This window comes from Panulirus ornatus, chromosome 19, assembly GCF_036320965.1.
Source record: "Panulirus ornatus isolate Po-2019 chromosome 19, ASM3632096v1, whole genome shotgun sequence".
In the NCBI taxonomy this organism is placed as follows: Eukaryota; Metazoa; Arthropoda; class Malacostraca; order Decapoda; family Palinuridae; genus Panulirus; species Panulirus ornatus.
Genome location: NC_092242.1, coordinates 10,458,339 through 10,478,498, shown reverse-complemented (window position 1 = coordinate 10,478,498; position 20,160 = coordinate 10,458,339). Strand labels below are relative to the sequence as shown.

Genomic DNA, 20,160 nt, shown 5'->3' with positions numbered 1-20,160 from the left:
CTCGTAACACACACCCTTCAACAATAATTTCTCTCCCTAAATCGTAAAGTGTCGTCCTTAAACCATCAACTTTAAACCATCGACTTCCCTCTCTAAATCATCAACTACCCTCCTTAAACCAGCAATTTCCTCCCTAAACCATCAACTACCCTCCTTAAACCATCAATTTCCTCCCTAAATCATCAACTACTCTCCTTAAACCAGCAATTTCCTCCCTAAATCATCAACTACCCTCCTTAAACCATCAATTTCCTCCCTAAATCATCAACTAACCTCGTTAAACTACCATTTTCCTTCCTAAATCATCAACTACCCTCCTTAAACCATCAATTTCCACCCTAATCATCAACTATTCTCCTTAAACCACCAACTTCCTCCCTAAATCATCAACTACCTTCCTCAAACCATCAATTTCCAACCTTAATTCAACTACCCTCCTTAAACTATCAATTTTCTTCCTAGATCATCAACTACCCTTCCCAAAACATCAATTTCCCTTCCTAAAACATCAGGTACCCTCCCTTAACGGACGACTTTTCTCCCTAAACCATCAACTTCCTTCCCTAAACCACCAACCTCCCTTCCTAACCCAACACTATCCGCCCTAAGCCACCTGTTACCCTCCCTTTCCACTAGTCAACTCTCCCTCCCTGTCACCTACCCTCCACGGCTCCCTCCACCACCCTCCCTTCCCAAATCCTGGCCATTTCGCCTTATCTTCCCCTCGCCTGTTTCCTGGAACTCCTGGAACTAAGGACCCGTTCCAGCTCCTCAATAATTCCTTTGAGAACGACGGAAAGACCATTGCGCACGACTTGCACGACCACCTTGAGCACGACGGAACGACCCTTGAGTACGAAGGTATGACCCTGAGCATGACGGTGCGACCTTTGAGTACGAGAGTATGACCCTGAACGACCCTTGAGTACGAAGGTATGACCCTTAGCATGACGGTACGACCTTTGAGTACGAGAGTATGACCCTGAACGACCCTTGAGTACGAAGGTATGACCCTGAGCACGACGATACGACCAGTGAGTACGAAGGTATGACCCTGAGCACGACGGTACGACCACTGCGTATGTTAGCGTGACCTTATGTGATTCATCCTTTGTAGGTCATGTCAAAGGTCACGCCATACAATCCAAGGTGTCGTGTTTTTGTGTTAAGTGGGTCATACCGTCGTGCTCTAAGAGTCGTGCCATCGAGCTCAAAGGGCAGCAACGTGCTCTAGAAGATCGTACAGTCGAGGTCAAGGGGTCGTAACTTGCCACAAAGGGTCGTAACGTTGTGCCCAAGAGGTCGTATCGTGCTCAAAGGGCGCATCCATCATGCTATACTTGCGTCTTCTATTGTCGTCTTTCCCGTGTCCTTCCAGGAAACCTTGTTTCCTCCACCGCCCTCCAGACACGCTCTTTGTTTCCTCCACCGCCCTCCAGGCACTCTTGTTTCCTCCACCGCACTCCAGACACACTCTTGTTTCCTCCACCGCACTCTAGGCACGCTCTTGTTTCCTCCACCGCCCTCCAGGCACTTTTGTTTCCTCCACCGCACTCCAGACACACTCTTGTTTCCTCTACAGCACCCCAGACACACTCTTGTTTCCTCTACAGCACTCCAGACACACTTGTTTCCTCCACCGCACTCCGGACACACTCTTGTTTCCTCCACCGCACTTCAGACACTCGCGTGTTTCCTCTAACGCACCCTACCTTACGGTAACAATGTTTTACTTCCTGTAAGATGCGTCCTCCTGTGGTAGGCTCCTCTTTCCTCGACCATCCACCTCTTTTGGCAAATGCTCCTCCTTCTTGATTCTTATGATTCCTCCTTCTCGACTCCTGATTCCTCCTTCTCGACTCTTGATTCCTCCTTCTCGACTCTTGATTCCTCCTTCTCGACTCTTGATTCCTCCTTCTCGACTCTTGATTCCTCCTTCTCGACTCTTGATTCCTCCTTCTCGACTCTTGATTCCTCCTTCTCGACTCTTGATTCCTCCTTCTCGACTCCTGATTCCTCCTTCTCGACTCTTGATTCCTCCTTCTCGACTCTTGATTCCTCCTTCTCGACTCTTGATTCCTCCTTCTCGACTCTTGATTCCTCCTTCTCGACTCTTGATTCCTCCTTCTCGACTCTTGATTCCTCCTTCTCGACTCTTGATTCCCCGTACTCGTGTACAGATACACTTTCGTCTTAGCCCTGCCTCAAGGCGAAATCTCATCGTAGAAAGGCGCTCTCTCTCTCTCTCTCTCTCTCTCTCTCTCTCTCTCGCATCCTTGCTCTCCTTTGGCCCCTCTCCCTCTCTCTCTCTCTCTCCTCCGTGGTAGCGTTGTGTGGCGGTGCCTGGAGCGGTCCTCCCCGGGGAGGTATGTTGCTCCGGTATGCAGATGGTGGAGTGTGATAGCAAGGTGCACCTGACCCAGCCTCCCGCTACCTCTCCCACCAACACCTTCTTTAACCTCCCCACTTTCCCTTCCCGGGGCCCATTCTCAGGGGGTCTTCCGCCTGAGGGGAACTTTCTGTAGGGTTTATCTGGGGTGGTTTTTGGAGTTCTGTATATCTTTTTTTTTTTTTTATATATATATATGAGTATTGTAGGCGTCTTCTCTGGAGTTTATTTGGGGTGTTTTAGGTTGTCTATGGGTTTTTTTTTTTTTTTGGGAGGGGATTTATCGAAGGTTCTTTTCCGGATGTCTATTGATATTCTCTGGGGGTATTCCAGGATTTATCTTAGACTTTGCTGAGGTTTTTCTGGGGGGGTAATCCATACGATCGGGGTTTTTTTGGGGGGGAGTTCTTGTTCTTCCTTCAAATTTTTGTCTTGGGAAATTGTACGATGTATCATGGAAGGGGTTTTCTACTGTTGATTTCCTGGTGGATATCTCGGAAGGTATGAGCTGTACTGGGAGTGTATACCGGGCGTGTTACCATCAGGTAACTTGGGGTAAACAATAAGCCCTTCTCTGAAATGTATTTTCGACTTAGGAGTTTCGGATGTTGTCTCGAATGCCTGCTTCAGGTTTCTCTAAGGCTTTTCAAAGTCAGAATGAATTCTTCCTTCTTTTCTCCCTGGTTCTTCTTGAATATGCCTTTCTTTGTTTTTGCTTGGCCAGTGTGACGCTATTTCAGTTACGTCTGAAAGCATCTTTACTACAATTTTTTATTTTTTGTTCATATATCCAGGGATAATCCATTTCAGTATTAACTTTGATTCTCCGTGTATCCTTTTCCGTTTTGGTCATACCTTTCTCTTTCCTCTGTTTACTTTCAGCTGATAAATGCTCCAGCTTGTCATGAGTTCATCTTTGGTCCAAGAGGGGTTCTTTAGTTCCCCTGAGCATTTTTCAGTTCCCCTGAGCATGTCTATGATTATAGCTCTCTTTTTATGTAGTCTTTGAGGGATTCCATGGAGAGAGAGAGAGAGAGAGAGAGAGAGAGAGAGAGAGAGAGAGAGAGAGAGAGAGAGAGAGAGAGAGAGAGCACGCACATTCACTTCAACTTATACTTTATGAGTCAATATCGTTTTATTTTGGATGTTTAAGACCGTTCTTGATCACAAAGAGAAAAGCAAACACACACCACTTCAAAGAACACACACACACACACACACACACACACACACACACACACGTATACTCTGGCTCCCAACCTCCAATACCTTCCGCCACCCAGCACACTCACTCTCCACTCCATTATTTCCTCCCATGACACAACCTTCCCTTTACAAACCCCCACACAAACATTCCCGTACAAAACCCCTCCGCTGTGCGAACTCCCAACACAGAGCGCTCACCACAGGTTTCCCTTACGTAGATTTCCCCTCGGGAATCCTACGTGCCCCCCCCACTTTGTACGTGCTTCCTTCTCTTCCACAACCCCGGTCACAAGTTTCTACTACAACAACTACCCCTGCATCACACAACCATCCCCTACGTAACCTGTTATCACCACGCCACCTTCTCCCGCTGATGGTGGTCCTGTCTGTCTCTCTGTACAACAAACATTTGGAATCTAGGATCACGTACCTGTCCTTCAGGAGAGAGAACAGTGTGACAGACCATCAGGTCTTCTGTTTTCCGCTCCGCCTAAAGTATCGCATGTCCTACGCTGCTCACCCCTACAACACTCTCCCTTTCACTATACCTCCTACACAACTTACTTCCTTCCTCCCTCTCTCTCTCCTCCCTCCCTCCCCCCCAACAGGCCACACACTCCTCACCCCTCCCCAGTATGTAAATGAAGGGAGGGTGTGAACGCCGTAAACCCCCGTCATCAAACAGCAAACTGTGTGGTACAGGAGGGTCTAGGGCCGGGCAGGTGATGTGCTGCCCTCATCTCCACCAACCATCACCGCACCAGTCACACCAAACAAAACACCACCAGCTCCATCATCATCAACACCACCACCACTCGTACCACCATCGCGCCAACACGCTCGCACCACAATCAACAACACCACCATCACCACCACACCCAGTATCCTCACACCACCACCATAAGACCATCACCAACACCACCTTCAACCCCAAACCACCACCATCACCAACGTTATCACCATCACCACCGCCGCCACACCCAGTATCCTTACACCACCACCACCACCAATAAGACCATCACCAACAGCACCTTCAACCTCACACTACCACCAACACCAACGTTATCACCATCACCACCGCCGCCACACCCCAACATCACGAGTCCGGCTAAAAGCTCTCGAGCGACCGACGTAAACACGTCCACAACTTCGGAGGGTGGGTTAAGGGCATGACTCCTGCTCATGACTTCCGTTACGGTTGAAGGGCACGGCATCAAATATTGAAGGCCCTGGACTCAATCTGTCGCCGACAATCACTGCTTCAGGATTTCACTGTTAAGGTTGTAACCTTTACACGGAGGCTACGCCAGGCAAGCAGGACCTGCAAGGGAGGAAGATGATCTATGCAGTAGCTCCACTCCCGTGGAGCTGGCCACTGGCTGGTGTGGGGGGGTGTGCCAGGTGAATATCATAGAACGTCTGGCGCTCCGCCATACCAGTCTCCTGCAGCCCCTCGCTGCCACTAGAGAATGGGTGCAAAACACACACACACACACACACACACACACACACACACACACACACACACACATACACAGACGGACACAAACAAGACACGTATACATGCCTCACCGCCCACATACAACTCACAGAATGTAAACAGTATTTGTGTATGAGGTCTGTCAGCCGTGTCATCTGTGTGTTTATCATGTTCCCGCCTCCTTTCTTGCTTGTGTATTTACATTCTGTGCAGTATGCATTCACCTTCTCGTGCCACATCTAAGACATGTGTTTCCCGCTTTGCATAAGTGTGTCTGCCATGCGACAAGATGTGCGTGACATACTACCACATTTCACGTGAGTATACCCATTCACATATCACTACTACCACATTTCACGTGAGTATACCCATTCACATATCACTACTACCACATTTCACGTGAGTATACCCATTCACATATCACTACTACCACATTTCACGTGAGTATACCCATTCACATATCACTACTACCACATTTCACGTGAGTATACCCATTCACATATCACTACTACCACATTTCACGTGAGTATACCCATTCACATATCACTACTACCACATTTCACGTGAGTATACCCATTCACATATCACTACTACCACATTTCACGTGAGTATACCCATTCACATATCACTACTACCACATTTCACGTGAGTATACCCATTCACACACCACATTAACGTATTGCTTATACTTCACGTGGGTGTATAATCATTCCCATACGACACCACTGCTGATCTTCGAAGGTATGTACGCAAGGATACAACAATAACGGGAGCATAATGACAGCAACTTGGGGAAGGTCTTGCAGTTCACCCGTGACGCGTGGAGGTGTGTGTGTGTGTGTGTGTGTGTGTGTGTGTGTGTGTGTGTGTGTGTGTTGGGGGGGGGGGGGAGTTGTTCAGACGAGTGAAAGTTCTTTGTAAGTGTAAGGCTGTGCTGGGTGGACCCTCAGCTGGTCTCACGCGTGCGTACTCATGTCACTGTGCCGGTGAGAGAGAGAGAGAGAGAGAGAGAGAGAGAGAGAGAGAGAGAGAGAGAGAGAGAGAGAGAGAGAGCGTGCGTTCGTCAGAGTCGCTAATCCTCCCAGATACGAGAGAGACAGAGAGAGAGAGAGAGAGAGAGAGAGAGAGAGAGAGAGAGAGAGAGAGAGAGAGATCTTTTTTTCCCAGCTATCACACGATTAGAAAGCAATCGATGGCAGTGCCGGCAGGATGTCGTGTTATAAACAGTTGATCTGGGATTCATCGCATCGTATAAGAAAAAAAAACAAAACAATCCCTCGTCTTGCGCAATCGAAACTCACGACGTTCTCCGTCCGATAACGAGACGTATACCTGCGTTTCTGTCTTGATAATGAAGCGAAGCGTTGCGCTCTATTTATCATAATGAAACGTTTTTAGTAGGTTTCTGCGTCGCGTTATGAAGCCTTGAGAATATACTCCGCGCGTTCCTAAATCTCGCAGTTAGTCGTGACCTGAGGTTGTGTGTGTGTGTGTGTGTGTGTGTGTGTGTGTGTGTGTGTGGTCATGTTAGCAGTAACGGCGTCGTAACACGAGCATTACGCGAACTTCTTCCGTCACACGCGGACCTATGCGCAAGGCTTCCGCTGCGCAGGGTCCCACACACACGCGCGCGCAAGGTTTCCCTGCGCAGGATCTAACATGCGCAAGGCTTAATAAGCAGGAGGGGAGTATAATATTGCAGAGGTACGATCACGGATCTGTGAGTGTGAGTGTTAGGAAAGATGAGGGAGGGTCACGAATCTGGGAGTGTGAGTGTTAGTAAAGTAGAGGAAAGGTCACGAATCTGGGAGTGTGAGTGTAAGCAAAATAGAGGGAGGGTCACGAATCTGTGAGTGTGAGTGTTAGGAAAGATGAGGGAAGGTCACGAATGTGTGAGTGTGAGTGTTAGCAAAGTAAAGAGAGGGTCACGAATCTGTGAGTGTGAGTGTCAGTAAAGTAGAGAGAGGGTCACGAATCTGTGAGTGTGAGTGTCAGTAAAGTAGAGAGAGGGCCACGAATCTGTGAGTGTGAGTGTCAGTAAAGTAAAGAGAGGGTCACGAATCTGTGAGTGTGAGTGTCAGTAAAGTAGAGAGAGGGCCACGAATCTGTGAGTGTGAGTGTAAGCAAAGTAAAGAGAAGGTCACGAATCTGGGAGTGTGAATGTCAGGAAAGTAAAGGAAAGGTCACGAATCTGTGAGTGTGAGTGTCAGTAGAGGGAGGGTCACGAATCTGTGAGTGTGAGTGTAAACAAAGTAAAGGAAGGGTCACGAATCTGTGAGTGTGAGTGTAAGCAAAATAAAGGGAGGGTCACGAATCTGTGAGTGTAAAACTCGACGCGCCCTGCGGCAGGCAGAGCCTGTTGTATCAACTGATCCAAAAAAAAAAAGGGGGGGAAATGACATGTTAGATCAGCCTGAAAGCCTGGTGGAGGGAGGGAACACAGGAGAAGAGAAGAAGAATGTTTCCCCCCGCGTGAGGTGGCCATTTATCTCAGTGCCCTTAATAATATCAGCGTGTGGGGCGCGGGCGAGCCCCGCTCCCTGCCCCGGAGGCCGTCGCTCGGGGCCATTGTATACGTCGCTTGACACCGCACTGCCTCGTGAGCAACGGCTCACTTGCCCTTTACCACATGACGGCTGACGAACGCCATAGTTTCCCCTTGATACATGGCTGGTAATATTGAAGCGCCTCTCTGTTGACTTTCCACAGGTTTTTGAGGTACTTGAGAAAGTTTTACGGACATTATGATGGTACGAAATGGTCTATCGGATTTGATGGTCATGGATAAGATTCCAGTAGGTTTGTACACTTTATGAAGCGCTTGTTTCATTTTCTCTTTGTCAGGGGGAAATATATGAATAGTATGAAATTTTTTCGAAAGTCGGTATGATCAAATTTTTGATGTTTTATCAAAGTTTTGAAAGGTGTCTGGCTTTTGTGTGGTTTAAACTGTCTTTCGCGACACCAGAGCAAAAGCAGAAATCCCTTACCCCCCCACCCCCCACGCTCTAAAAAGAACTCACGACTTTTTCAAGTTCAAATAACTATAACTGTAAAAGTCAACAGTTCTTAAAACCTCCTTAACCTCCAAAGAAGTGTGAGGTCATAGGCCAGACCATCATACTCAAAGGTCGTACCGTCGTGGTCAAGGGTCGTACCGTCGAGCTCAAAGGTCATACCGTCGTGCCCAAGGGTCGTACCGTCGTGCTCATGGGTCGTACCGTCGTGCTCAAGGGTCGTACCGTCGTGGTCAAGGGTCGTACCGTCGTGGTCAAGGGTCGTACCGTCGTGCTCAAGGGTCATACCATCGTGCTCAAGGGTCGCACCGTCGTGCTCAAGGGTTCAACATTTCCCCCAGTCCCTGCCTTTCCCAGATGTCTGTATCGTGACTTCCATCACTATTTACATACACGCATCAGGCACCCCACCCACTCGCACTAAGCCATCACCAGCGCTGCACCAGCCTGCCTCACGGGGCACCACACCCACCAGCAGAGCGCCCAGCATTGGTCACCAATACCTCCATTACCCACCCGTACAGCCACCATCCTCACTAGCATGACCCCTCCCCCCCCTTACAAGGCCCTAACTACCATATGGGTTGTCTGGTAACTCTCCTAGGCGAGGAGGTAACTCTCCAGCGAGGGAGTGGCTGAGGGGACTCACCTTGGTGTCGGAGAGGCAGAAACACTTGTCCGGGCAGGTGACCACAGCCGTCGCCTCCTTCAGGAGTGCGGCCACCAGCACCAGCGCCACGGCCGAGGCCTTCCCCCAGGAGACGACGCCCACGGCTACTCCCCCACATCCTGCAGGAGGAGACGCCCACATGTCATTCTTAAGGAGCAGAAAGGTCATGGAAAATGAACAGAGAATCACCACCAAATAAAAACCTAATATCTATCATGAAAACCTATTATCTATCATAAAAACCTAATAACTATCATAAAAACCAAATATCTATCATAAAAACCTAATATCTATCATTAAAATCAAATATCTATCATAAAACACCTAATAACTGTCATGAAAACCTAATAAATATCATAAAAACCTAATAACTATCATAAAAACCTATTATCTATCATAAAAACCTAATAACTATCATAAAAACCAGATATCTATCATAAAAACCTAATATCTATCATAAAAACCAAATATCTTTTGTAAAAAACCGAATAACTAACATAATAACCTATCTATCATAAAACCAAATAACTAATAAAAACCTAATAACTATCATAAAAGCCAAATATCTATCATAAAAAAACCTAATAACTATCATGAAAATTAAATATCTATCATAAAAAACAAACAACTATTATATAAACCTAATGTCTATTATGGTTGTTTACACAAGAACATTCGTTTCCTTTTTTTTTACGTTGAAGGTTTCGGTCACAGATAGAAGTCCTCACTGAGGCCAGACATTTAAATGTAATGTAAAAACGACTAACGAAGTAAATAATGAAAGAGAGAGAGAAGACAAACGCTCTATCAATAGTTTGGGATGAAGTGAAAAACAAAATAAAATGCCTTTTATAAAGCGGTCAGGTCGTATCTGTTAGTTAAGACTTGAGAAGTTAAGTTTAGAGATGTTACGACTTTGTCCATAAGTAAGTTACGACTTTGTCCATAAGTTAGAGAATGGAAAAAAATATACTATATTTCACTTGTTCTTTGTTGATGATCAGTGTGTTTTAGGATAGAAATCCATTGCCGTACATCCACAGCCGACTATAAACACCGACAGATCGCTTTTCACCACGTAATCTACATTTACTTTAACAATCCCATGGCTGATAGGCAAACGTAAAATAGATACTGGAGGAAATAACTCAACAAGGATGTTGGTAAATAATCTTTTAGCAAGTAACCGGCTGCTGAGCGAAGGCAAGGAGGGGGAGGAGAAAAGAAAAGAAAAAAAAAATGCAGGCTGATGACGACACCTGGGCCCCTTTGCCCCTCCAATACACACAAACAGTTGAGCGTCTGCAGGCGTCGCCAACTGCCGCCAGGGGGGTGTGGCGGTTGGACGGGAGGCCGTTAGCAAGATTCGAACCTTCCGACTGTTTATATCAAACATGTTTAACTACGGCATATGGAAGTCCATGTGTTACACTCGCATAAATATGGAGGAAAATGAATACTAATAATCATGTCGGTTATATAAAGATGGGATGTAAACATTCTTCATTTGAGTGTGGATAGTTATATTTACATGAGTGTGGATAGCTATCTATATGTGTGCTATAGAAACCCTATGATAAAACAATAGGAGGTAGATGGATTTATAACAATAAATCGAATGACGAGGGAAAATATTATAGACGGTATATTTCACCTATAGCATCACAGTGGACACTGTTGTAAGGTGCCATTGTGGGGCATACCGTTGTGAGGCACACATGTCTCAACACTGTGTCTAACCTGTTGCCATGGATGTATCTGAACCTGTTGCCATAGCTGTGTCTAACGTGTTGCCATAACTGTAATCAAGGAGAACCGCGAAGGAGGCCAAACTGGCTGCTGACGAGTGTATGAGAATCGCTCGGTAAGGTATCTATAACATGAACGGAAATCGAAATAACGCACTCCCATCTGGTCACCGCGTCTATAGAAGCACAAAGATATGAGGGGCAGAGGTTCCAGATAAGAGCAGTCAAGATGGTACCTGAATTAAGAAAGCTGAGGACTACAAAATCTGTCCACCATAGAGGAGAGAAAAGAAAGTGGTGACCTGATCACAGTCTATAAACTACGTCCGCCATGGAGGAAAGAAAAGAAAGTAGTGACCTGATCACAGTCTATAAAATACGTCCACTATGGAGGAAAGAAAAGAAAGTGGTGACCTGATCACAGTCTATAAAATACGTCCACCATGGAGGAAAGAAAAGAAAGTAGTGAACTGATCAAAATCCATAAAATATGTCCACGATGAAGGAAAGAAAAGAAAGTAGTGACCTGATCACAGTCCATAAAATACGTCCACCATGGAGGAAAGAAAAGAAAGTAGTGACCTGATCACAGTCTATAAAATACGTCCACTATGGAGGAAAGAAAAGAAAGTAGTGACTTGATCACAGTCCATAAAATACATCCACCATGGAGGAGAAAAAAGTAAGTAGTGACCTGATCACAGTCCATAAAATATGTCCACCATGGAGGAGAAAAAAGGGAAGTAGTGACCTGATCACAGTCCATAAAATATGTCCACAATGGAGGAGAAAAAAGAAAGTAGTGACCCGAGTATACTGTCTTCAAACATTTTCAAACCAGCTAGACGCTGTTCGGTTGACAGCCCATGACGTACAATGCCCAGTAACCATACGCCAAGGCAAGGAGATAGCGAGCAAGAACGCAACGACGCACTGGCGTAGTATGAGGATGGAGTTTGGTTGGATCAGACTACAGCACCAAAAACTGCGTATGCCAGCAGTTTACACAAGCACAAAAAGTCTACTTGAAGGGGTACAGAGATCAGAGGGCCTTCCCCACTAAGGAAGAAGTCTTCCTTCTCTGTATTGTATTTGTATTACAAAAAAAGAAAGGCATTTAGAAATAGAAATGAACACATACAGAGGAATGTGAGTGCTCTCTCTCTCTCTCCTCTCTCTCTCTCTCTCTCTCTCTCTCTCTCTCTCTCTCTCACCCTCCAAGGCTCGCCTGTCAGCCATAGTTTACTGCCGGCATAAGAAATTGGGTCTTGCTGATATATGGCTGATGGTGGTGGTGATGGTGGTAATGGGAGTGTAGTGGTGGTGTGATAATGGTGGGAGTGGTAATGGTGATGGTGGTAATAGTAGTGGTGTGATAATGGTGGTGGTGGTGATAGTGGTTGTGTGATAATGGTGGTAGTGGTGGTGGTGATAGTGGTGGTGTGATAATGGTGGTAGTGGTGGTGGTGGTGATAGTGGTGGTGTGATAAAGGTGGTAGTGGTGGTGGTAATAGTGGTTGTGATGATGGTGGTAGTGGTGGTGGTTATAACGGTTGTGTGATAATGTTGGTGATAGCGGTGGTGTATTAATGGTGGTAGTGGTGGTGGTGATAGCGGTTGTGTGATAATGGTGGTGGTGGTGGTGGTGATAGCGGTGGTGTATTAATGGTGGTAGTGGTGGTGGTTATAGCGGTTGTATGATAATGGTGGTAGTGGTGGTGGTGATAGTGGTGGTGTGATAATGGTGGTAGTGGTGGCGGTGGTGATAGTGGTGGTGTGATAATGGTGGTGATAGTGGTGGTGGTGGTGATAGTGGTGGTGTGATAATGGTGGTGATAGTGGTTGTGATGATGGTGGTAGTGGTGGTGGTGATAGTGGTGGTGGTGATAGTGGTGATAGCTGATCTGATCTAATCCTGTGGAGTCTGCTGAGCGCTCGAACGCAATGGTTGTCCAGAGCTTCTTGGCGTGAAAATGACTCAAATCTCAAAAACCATTTCTATGATACCATGTATTCAGTCTTCACTCCATTCACATGAGCATTTCCGTCTAAGATTTCCCCTATACTCTAAATTCTTTCAGTGTCATCATTTAATTCATATCTGACTACTAGTGTATGTGATCTTAGAATCATCTTCAACTCCTGATAATTGGTGATTATATATACTGATGGCGACGGTCTTAATGACCCTGGCAGATGATTGGCCTCTGGAGCCCAATTGACCAACCAACCACGCTGATACTGTAACACAGTAGGTGTCACACGCTGGGGTAAGCGAGTGACCGCGGGTCCACACACACACACACACACACAGTATGACCCCAGTCCTCACTCGACTGTAACACAGTAGGTGTCACACGCTGGGGTAGGCGAGTGACCGCGGGTCCACACACACACACACACAGTATAACACCAGTCCTCAGTCGACTGTAACACAGTAGGTGCCACACGCTGGGGTAGGCGAGTGATCGCGGGTCCACACACACACACACACACAGTATGACCCAGGGCCTCACTCGACTGTGAGAGTTGTCGTATAATGGTGACTCCTGTTGACGGAGGCATGCCCTACTCCCAGCACCTTTCTTCATCCTTCGTCGGGTGTTGCTCTTGTGGGCCTCCACAACAAAATTATTTACCCATTCTGCTTGTAAAATCGCTGAGGTAATTACTCTCGTGTGCAGGTTGTTAGATAGAGCTGTCTTTAGCCTCAGTATCTGCTATTTCATGACGCTGGTGGTGGTGATCAGTGATGGTGGAGGATGGTGGTGGTATTGTGGTGACACTAGTGGTAGAAGTGATGGTGGGTGATGGAGGCCTGGACGTAAAGACTATGGTCCGATCAAGATCGTAACTGAGCTGCCGCAGTATGGTCGCTTTTTCTTTGCAGTTCCCTCCTCCTCGTCACATCTAAAAGCACACAATGAATATAGCAATAATGCCTTGGCCTGTACAGTCCTTCCAGCCCTCACTCTTGGAGTGAAATAACAGGAAATACGTACTACTGGAATAGATCATTACGGTGAGGCTTCTAGAAACTTAAGGATGAGCCGCTGTGTCATCTGTTTCTTTCCCTACACCGCTAAGCTTTGGAACTTCCGTGTCTGCCCGGACACCAAAGACCTGCCCCATTTTCTAGAATTCTTTGAAGCTTGGGACCATGGGGGCTGCTGTCCGTCATCGGAATCTAAATAAGAAGAAGAACAAAACGAATACTGCAGAAAAAAAAGAACATATAGGTGATCTCTGAACGTTAAAATAAACACAGTAACAGCTTACGATTGTACGAGGGCAGACTGCGATTTGAAATTCATGAACTGTAGTGATTATATTAATCACTGCGAGCAGGTACTGGGTACAATCAGACAGACAGCACCAGGTAAGGATAGACAGTTCCAATTAAATCCACAAGTCGGAGTCCTTACCACACGCCGAGGAGGGTTCGTATCCCCCCCGCCCTTAACGGACCCTACCCATTCTCTGCCCCCACTCCGCCTACTGACAGAAACAGATCCATTGATCTACCTAGTGCGAGAAGAATTCGGTAGGAGGAGGCCTTGCATAGTGGGGGTCATAAGTGGGTGACGGGGCACCACGAGGAATGTTGCGAAGGTCAGGTCAGGTCAGAGGTCACGCTAGAGATGAAATGACTCATCCCTTCACCTCGCCTCACTTAAGTGTGAGTGTGTGTGTGTGTGTGTGATCTTATGTCACGTGTCTAACCCTTCATATTGCCAGACGGAGGTCTTCCCAGACAGCCTCCTCCTCCTCCTCCTCCTCACACACTCCCCCGTTCCACTGTCCCTCTGTTCACATCGGTCTCCTCCTGCGTTATACGTCTGTTTCATCAAGCTCTGTTAACGGCCATAAACACGACTACATTACTCAGTACCTGCACCGGAGACCGTTGATGTTATGTTCAAACAGCAACTTACCCCTTGCGCGATACATCTCTCTCTCTCTCTCTCTCTCTCTCTCTCTCTCTCTCTCTCTCTCTCTCTCTCTCTCAACTAACGGCTTACACACCACTGGTGAAGTGGGCACTCATCTCCGCCCTCCCTCCCCCACTCACCCCATCCCACGGTATCTGTATAAGTCCCGGCATCGATGAAATATGTATAACCTCCGGTTTATTCCCCGTGAGGCAATACCGGAACACGCTATGCCTAAGCCTGACGCTGGGCAGAGCCGTGGTTGAGGGTGTGTGGGTCTCTCTCTCTCTCTCTCTCTCTCTCTCTCTCTCTCTCTCTCTCTCTCTCTCTCTCTCTCACTGACTTTGGACGCAAATGTGGCGAGAGTACCCTGTGCACCGTCCTGTGGGCCATGGTGCCAGAGGGGCTGCACGTGTGCGCCCCTCCCTAGCCTCCTGACGATGGCGTAGGAGAGACTTCACTATCGCGCCACCATGTCGAGGATGGCGGAGGGAAGGGCATCGGAGGTCCGAGTGCCCAGTGACGTCCGGTGCTACATACCAGCTGGAAGTTGGTGTTGGTCAGAGAGAGAGAGAGAGAGAGAGAGAGAGAGAGAGAGAGAGAGAGAGAGAGAGAGAGAGAGAGAGAGAGAGAGAGAGAGAGGAAACCACGAATAAAAAAGACGACACTATATATATATATTGGAAAGGATCACAATTTTGCGCGTGATCAAGATATTCCTATATATATATATATATATATATATATATATATATATATATATATATATATATATATATATATATATATCATTAGATAACCCGAAAACAATTTTTCTATAGCCTTTATCTGCTTGCGTGTGTCTTTGGAGAGCCTGTATACACGGTGTCAGTAGGAGTTGTCGACGTCTCGCTGTCAGGAGACCATCGTCAGGAGGGCAGAGGACGCAGAAGTAGGAGCGTGAGGGGCAACGCAGCTGGTGGATAGCTACTGAAGATCGCCTCTCTGACCTGCAGTAAAGGGTCGTTGTGTCAGGTCCTCCCCTTGTGGTAGACTGATGGTGCGTCTTTGTCCCTATTTAAGAGAGTCTCTGTGATATGAAGAGACGCTTGATGTCTCTAATGTGCTCAAAGTGTTTTCGTCCTGGTAGTTTGGTCCCCGTATGTTGCATATTCTTTTTTCTTTTCTTTTTTGCAAACTGGATGCCTCTTGGTGGAGGTGTTCTCTGGTATGTTTAGAGAGGGCGGTGGTGGTTGTGGTGATGATGGTGGTGGCTTCCCCCCACATACCCTTCATCATAACGGAATTTAACAACCTTCTCCTCCTCTTCCTTCACATGTGAACACAACAGATGACATGGGAGTATACTGTAGGGTGGGGTTCTGGTTCCTGGTTGAGGTTGCTGTTTACGACGAAATGTTTTAGTTAACATGTGTAGCAGACGACAAGTCTGAGTTAGTTCTTGGGTTGCTGTTATACTGACAGTACACACACACCACAGTATACTTAAGGATCACATACAGGGTTTACCCCCCCCCCAAGAAAAAAATGTACTCACGTTTTGACACCCTATATAACTCACTGAATTTTTTCTAAGGGCCAATTGGATCTGAAAAAAAAAGAAATTCAGTGAGTTATAGGGTGTCAAAGAGTGAGTACATTTTTTTTGGAGGGGTACACCCTGTATTACTCGAACTGAGCATTCACATCAATCCATTAACGAGTAAAACACGAAAGAAATACACGAGAGAGGAAAATCGTACTTTACATGTAAAATCCATCAATTACAAAGATACACGTAAGCCATCAGTTACTTACCCATAACGAGAAGATAATCTCTCAGCAACAGCAATTGCGAGATATGAGGGACGACCTGCCGTGTAGAGAGACAGCTAAACTAATGATAAGAGGCAAGATGGCTGCCGTCGCTCCCAGCTGGGGGGTGGGCGCGCGCGCGCGTAGTCACCTGATCCCACGTAACGGAAGCCCGCGATCGCACCCATGGCGCGCGTAGTCAGCTTGATCGCATGTAAACAAAACGCCCGGGAGCATGGGCTCAGCACACACCAGAGACACATAAGACCCTCCACCAACCGCCAATATGATGCAAATGCCTCCAGACGAGGAGTGAGGAGGAGGGACAAGTGCTGAGGCGTTGATACACAACCTTAGTCCGCAGTTCGTGCCGGGAATAACGAGGCTCGGGAGGAGGTAATGTAGACAGTGTATGATTATGCTTGTGTGCGGGGTTAACCACCGCGAGCACGACGGCGCGACCCGGGAAGACTGCGCGGGCGATACGAGTCTTGGTGGGTATGATGAGCCTGACCTCTGACCCCCGAGCCTTTAAAGGTCAGGTCAAAGTCCAGGTCATGAAATTTACAGATCGTGCCGTCGTGAACACGAGGATCGTACCGTCGTGCACGAGGATCGTACCGTCGTGCACGAGGATCGTACCGTCGTGCACGAGGATCGTACCGTCGTGCACGAGGTTCGTACCGTCGTGCACGAGGATCGTACCGTCGTGCACGAGGATCGTACCGTCGAGCACGAAGATCGTACCGTCGAGCACGAAGATCGTACCGTCGTGCACGAGGATCGTACCGTCGAGCACGAAGATCGTACCGTCGAGCACGAAGATCGTACCGTCGTGCACGAGGATCGTACCGTCGAGCACGAGGATCGTAACGTCGTGCACAGGAATCGTAAAGTCGAGCTCAGAATGTCGAGGGACACTGCTCTGCTGTCACTATAACATTGAAGGAATGTGCTTCATCGCTGACCTTACTCAGACCAGAGAGAGAGAGAGAGAGAGAGAGAGAGAGAGAGAGAGAGAGAGAGAGAGAGAGAGAGAGAGAGAGAGAGAGAGAGAGAGAGAGGATTTAGACTATGAGGCTACTGGGTTATCACTACCGGCTTAGCACCTTATACACACACACACACACACACACATACACTTTGCTCGCGCGCGCGCGTGTGTGTGTGTGTGTGTGTGTGTGTGTGTGTGTGTTTGTATCACGTCAGGGACTTTCTTCGTTAGCCTACCCGCTGCTGGACTACCTAGAGGGAACTATAGATGGCTTCTCATGTGAGGTGTCGCACACTCCAACGTGGGACGGTGCCATACGACCGTCTGCTTCCGTCTACGCGGTTTGACCAGGCAGTTCTATAACTATGTTGAGTTTACTTCCTTCATAACCCCACATAATGTGGTAGTGTGATGGGCAGTGTGCCCATCCCCTGGCGTTCCTCTCGCAGGAAGAATGCCTGTAATTTCCTCCGTGCGAGATGATGGCCATAGACTGGCCTCATTTCGTGTTGTTCCATCTTCATCACGATTGCATCTGGCTGGCTGGGGGGGTCACATCAGGACATACACGTCTGACGAACACCGGGACGTGTTTAGATTCTAGGCGTACACTGTCGTAAACTCGGGGGTTCCTCATTTCCCTCAATAAGTTCAGCATCGTCCATGAATATACTAAAGAAACTTTCAAGTTCCTCTTGCAAATCGTCTGCAGCAGGGATCACGAATAACAAAGTCTGTCGCAAGTTCTTTTTCAACTCTTAAGAGACCATCTGGCGTGAATCCTCACAGGTGCGAGGTCAAATGCTCACATTTCTTGATGTTTACTCATAATGCTTCCCTGTATCTGTGTGTGTGTGTGTGTGTGTGTGTGTGTGTGTGTGTGTGTGTGTGAATGTGTGCTGCTTTGGCTCTGTTTGTGAGCGTGGCTGCTCGTGCCGGTGTTTGCGTATGTACATTCTGCTGGGTGTGGGTACGGATTTCACAGCTTTGGAGGGTGGCCATCATAGCTGAGGAGGGTGTCCAACATAGCCGTGGATAGCGGGCCTTCATAGCTGAGGAGGGTGTCCTTCATAGCCGTGGATAGCGGGCCTTCATAGCTGAGGAGGGTGTCCTTCATAGCCGTGGATAGCGGGCCTTCATAGCTGAGGAGGGTGTCCTTCATAGCCGTGGATAGCGGGCCTTCATAGCTGAGGAGGGTGTCCTTCATAGCCGTGGATAGCGGGCCTTCATAGCTGAGGAGGGTGTCCTTCATAGCCGTGGATAGCGGGCCTTCATAGCTGAGGAGGGTGTCCTTCATAGCCGTGGATAGTGGGCCTTCATAGCTGAGGAGGGTGTCCTTCATAGCCGTGGATAGCGGGCCTTCATAGCTGAGGAGGGTGTCCTTCATAGCCGTGGATAGCGGGCCTTCATAGCTGTGGAGAGCAGTGTGTGTGTGTGTGTGTGTGTGTAAAGGATAAACGAGATGGTTTTGACCTGATGACAGATCGAGGTTACCTGCCGCCCGTGAGGGGTGAGGCTGGAGACGTAGCGATGTTGTACCCCACACCTCAAGATTCCTTTGCTCCTACCACCTCCTCCTTCTTATGGCTTTAAGCACGTCCTCCTACCATCTCGAGCAGTTCCTCCTCCCCTTCGTCACTTGGTGCTTTCCCCCTGGAGGACTGGGCTCCTCCTGCCCGCCTCCCCCGTCAGCCAGTGCCTCACCCCGAGGCCCCCTGACCTCACCGCCAAGCTGGCCCCCAACACCCCCGACCTCCTCCCATGACTGATGGTGTCACTTATCACTGCCAATATTTCAAACACCAGACTCAACCCCTCCTACCACCACTTGTCTCCCCATGGCCTCCCCCCGACTCCTCTCTCTCTCTCTCTCTCTCTCTCTCTCTCTCTCTCTCTCTCTCTCTCTCTCTCTCTCTCTCTCTGTACTCCTCTCTCTCTCTCTTCCATCACTCCCCCACCCATCCACCTCCTGCGGTGTGCTTCTGCACCCAATCAAATCTCTCTCGATATATATGTTTCGTGTCCGGACCGGACCTCTGTACTCGCTCCCTCGTGCCCCTACTGTAACCACCGCCCATCTCTCCCTTCCACTCTCCTCCTTCCCTTCCACTCTCCTCCCCATTTCGACCGTAAACATTCCCTATCACTGTGACCTTCCGTAACCTGTTCGCTGCGAAGCACGGGGAACTCTCTCGCACCTTCTGTACGTGTTCCCTGCGAGGCACGGGGGAACGTGCAGGTCTGAGAGCGTGCAGGAAGGCGCGATACAAACCCGCTGAACAGTCAAAACGTCCAACAGCATTTGTACGTTTACCTTACTCCGTTCTGGAACAGACGGTTGGAAATAAACGTTTGGTAAACGTTAACAAAAAAAAAAAAAAAACAGGGAAGAGGTTAAACTGCGCCACTAGATAATAAGACACCTGACTCAATCTCACACCTGGAGCGTTTCCGCTCATTTACGTAACTTTTATGATAACGAAATTTATCACGTATATACAAGTATTGTTATTCTAATCGTTATTACAACTTGTGTGTGAGCGAGGAGTGGAGCGTCAGCGCTCTCAGGCTCAGTCCGCAGTTCTTAACGCTACCTTGCTAACGCAGGAAATGGCGAATATATATATGATTTCTAAACATATATATATATATATATATATATATATATATATATATATATATATATATATATATATATATGATTTCTTAACATATCTAACAAAAACTTTGCATATAGCTTGAGGGAAAATATTTCCATAATTGAAAAAAAAATAAAGAGCATGGCATAAAAGGGGTTAACTCTCCTCCCCCAAGCAACCCTGGAGGAGGAAGGTGGGGAACTACCATAAACATAGGCCATGTGAGGCCTCCCCTCCTTGCTACCGAGGGGAGGCAGTAGGGGCGTAACCACCACCACCACCACGTTAACC

At 47.7% G+C, this 20,160-nt stretch overlaps 1 protein-coding gene across 2 annotated transcripts in view; it reads right to left on the bottom strand.

The window, feature by feature from the left end:
* The window catches only part of LOC139755385 (uncharacterized), a 150,009-nt gene that overhangs the window by 38,770 nt on the left and 91,079 nt on the right, over positions 1-20,160 (bottom strand). For both annotated transcript variants that reach the window (XM_071673629.1, XM_071673630.1), the window contains one exon: positions 8,742-8,881. The gene's annotated coding sequence lies outside the window, so the exon portion shown is untranslated. The remainder of the gene's footprint in view (positions 1-8,741; positions 8,882-20,160) is intronic.